Here is a 3,860-nt window from a genome sequence, read left to right on the forward strand (position 1 = left end):
TTTTTTTTTTTTTTTTTTTTTTTTTTTTTTTTTTTTTTTTTTTTCGAGACAGGGTTTCTCCGTAGCTTTTGGTTCCTGTCCTGGAACTAGCTCTTGTATGACCTCGAACTCATAGAGTTCTTAAAGAATGAATTGGATGACCAAGGTGAGATGGGAGCGATGAGGTGACATCAAAGCATGGGATATAGTCTCTGGTTCTAGGAGACATGTCTCTAGAAAAGAGCTTTGAGCATTTTCTTAAGATCATAAAGTTGATAAAATTATCATAAATAGGGGTAGGATAGACATCACATTCAGGTACTGCGGGACTTAAGGAGCCCTATTTCCCTACACTTCAAAGAGCTGACAAAGGGGTATGACTACTGTTGGGTGCATCCTTCATGTGCCCAACTCAGACCACAGACACCTGTTTCCCTCATCTGTTGTGTACAACTTAAGATCCAGGGTGGATTAGCACATTCAGGAGAAGAGCTTGCTGCGGTAGAGAGAGGAACCACTAGGGAGAGACACGCTTTACGCTGTTGATAAATAAAACTTCATTCCATGCTTCTAAACACCCTCCCCCTCCAGTCACACCCTAACTCCAATAGCCAGTGGTATTTTCCTGAAAAGTGTTTGTCTTGCTTAACACAATAGCCAGATTTTCTTTTTGAAAACCATATTAAGTATCAAGTACTTAGGAGAACTCTCTCTGTGTTGGTGTAAGCAAAGACAAGGAAACAAAAGACCACAAAACTTCAACTCCTACCTTCTACTCAGGGCAGGTGGCCTATTGAAATTCAGAGAGTAACGGTTGACTCAAAGTGTCCAAGATGTTCTGTTCCTTGATTTCACTATGACAGCCCCTCAGACTTGAGGATGCCCTCTTAGATTACAAGTGCAAAAAGCTGTGAATTTTTCTAGGAGAATCCCTAGAGTCTCCTTGGCCCAGACAGAAGGCCACTTGTCCTTCCTGGGGTGAAGCTCCGAACCAGAACTGCATATACCAATGCAGCATCTTATTTTCCTTTTCTGACTTCTGCAGTGACAACAGGAATTCCTTGGTTGTGGAGTCAGCCAGCAGAGGTTTCTTGCCTATTCTCACTCTTGACCAGAGCTCATTCCACCTGAAGAAGCAATCCATGCTGTGGTCAGACTTGGCACATAGTCTGTGCCCCAGAAGCACCGAGTTCCAGAACTCTGAAGATATCCCAGAGGTGTATAGGTGCTTGGGAGTGAGCAGCCCTGGCACAGTCTTTTTCCTCTCCTGTGCTGTAGGCTGGAAGTCTGCTCCAAGTCCTTCAATTCTCACGCGTCCTGCAGGGTGCACTGGAATTCTTGCATTACTCTCCCAAGTGGCATTCAGGGAGGCAGTGCAATGAGATCTTTTTGTTCAGACATATTTCTGTTTTTAGCACAACTGTATCCTATGACAAACACTCCTGAGAAGTGTCATTAACCCAGCATTGTGGTGATACATTATTATAAAAAAAAATTCTTGCATTCAAGAAGACTAGAACTTTCGCTGGACCTCACAGTGGAGCGAATAACACATCTTAAGACTGCTATCCTGCTGTATGCCCAGCTTGTTTGTTTAACCTGCCGTTAAGAGAACAATGTAACCAACCTTATTTACCTTGGATTTCCCATGTAATCAAAATTTTCAGCATAAGCTAATGCATAGCAATAATCTTAAATTAAACCCTGGTATAATATATGTCTGTTTGTATGTGCATTATGATAATCATTTTCTGAAAACAGCAAACAGGCTGAAACCAACCTTATATAACGAAGACCCACCATGCATGCTGGAAGCAGCCTTTGGATATTATTTGATAACTGAATGATCACTTTGGTAGTGGGGTCATTTGGAGTAAATAATTTGACCCCTTGTGATACTTTTCTGTAAAGTGTCTCTCCTTCCTTCCTCATGTCATGATTTCTGTGTTGTATAATAGAAAAGAGTAAAGGCCGTGGTAGGGGACAGACAGATTCACAAGACAGCATTCATGCAGATTAGCAACCATAAGCTATAGTCCAACAGAAGACACAAGGAAAGAAGTCTAGAATCCAAATCCAGGCTCACTCTTGGTCAGACGACTCCATGAGGAGGTCTTTAGTTACTCCCTTGATGTGATAAGATACAATTCGTGACTCTGAGCTTATCATTAATGTATTTAACCAGTGCAGAGCATCTTAGTTAATGTTCAGTTAATGTAAATTGAGTTATTTCACAGTTGTTCTTTATAAACCTAGCCAGGAAAAGAGTTGAAGGACTGATAAAACTTTGAACTATTCCTTCTTTTATACAATTGGAATCAGGGTTATGTGTCCTGATGATTTTAGAGACAGAAATCCCACATTAAGTGAATGAAGCCTTTATTTCCTCTCCTCTTGCATACATTTCCCTCATGGTTGCTTTATCTACTTTGTCTGTATGAGGATGCAGTGCCAAGAAGAGACTATCTTCGTGTCCTGGGACTACTGCCTATTGTACCTGTATTTCTTCTTTGGGAACTGTACATTCAGCCTAGGAGTCTCTAAATGTATTGGGTCATTTGATTTATGATGTTTTGTTGTGCCCAGATCACGACCCCCAGAGGGAGACCACCAAAAACCTGATCAGACCGGGGCTGCAAAATGCAAAGTTAACTCCTTTATTGCAAGTACAGGCTAGCCAGGAACTTCTCCTCCAATACCCCGAAACAGCAAGGTAGAGAGAGAAGTTAAAAAGTTCCTTTGCAGGTAGCCCTTTTTTCAAAGGTCATATTACAAAAAGGCCTTTCAGAGCCGCTTTGGCACTGGTGCAAGAGCTGTTGCTCCTTCCCATCCTGCTATCTCAGCTTGTTCTTTGCTTTTCTTTGTCACCAAGTGGCTGGCTGAGTGTTCTTGTGCTTTGGAATTTCTCAGGTAGGAAGGGGAAGTGAAACTAGTCTGTGTTTCTAATTTTAAAACATTCTGCTAGGAAATTCTCATCCCCTTGGGAATAGGGGTGAAGGCCTCACAGTTTAATTTGTGCAGTTTTTAAAATATATTCAGATATGAATCCCTTTCTAATGAGGTATGTTGGGGCACACATGCGTGTTTGTCTATTTTCTTCCCTGCTCTTAGTTGACACAACACACATACTACAGACTTTGTTGAATCACAATTAATAAAAACTCAGAGGCAGATATTGGGGTCAACCTGAAGACCAGAAAAGCAAAGCAGCTAACCGCAGACTCTCTCCTCAACCTTAATAAAAAAATGGTGATCCTGCCTCCAGGAACTTCAGAATGGGAATGAGACTGAGAGCCATCTCCTCCTGTCTTATAATCCTCTCTAGTGCTAGGATTAAGGGCGCACATCACTACCACCTGGTTTCTACAGCAAACTGGTGTGGCTACTGTGATTAAAAGTATGTGTCATTGTTTGTGGCTACTGTGATTAAAGATATGTGTCATTGCTACTTGGTCATGGGGTTGTTTTACTTTTCGGATCTTCAGGCAAGCTTTATTTTATTAAAATACAGATGATCCTATAGCATTACTGACGAATATCTTTCATATCACCATAGAACCTTCATCTGGTGATGGATGGAGATAGAGAAAGAGACCCACACTGGAGCACTGGACTGAGCTCCCAAGGTCCCAATGAGAAGCAGATGGAGGGAGAACACGAACAAGGATGTCAGGACCACGAGGGTGCACCCACCCACTGAGACAGTGGGGCTGATCTATTGGGAACTCACCAAAGCCAGCTGGACTGTGACTGAAACAGCATGGGATAAAACCGGACTCTCTGATCACGGCGAACAATGAGGACTGATGAGAAGCCAAGGTCAATGACAAGGGGTTTTGATCCTACTTCATGTTCTGGCTTGGTGGGAGCCTAGCCAGTTT

This window comes from Alexandromys fortis, unplaced genomic scaffold, assembly GCF_014885135.2.
Source record: "Alexandromys fortis isolate MF-2015 unplaced genomic scaffold, M_Fortis_MF-2015_v1.1 scaffold_87, whole genome shotgun sequence".
Taxonomy (NCBI): domain Eukaryota; kingdom Metazoa; phylum Chordata; class Mammalia; order Rodentia; family Cricetidae; genus Alexandromys; species Alexandromys fortis.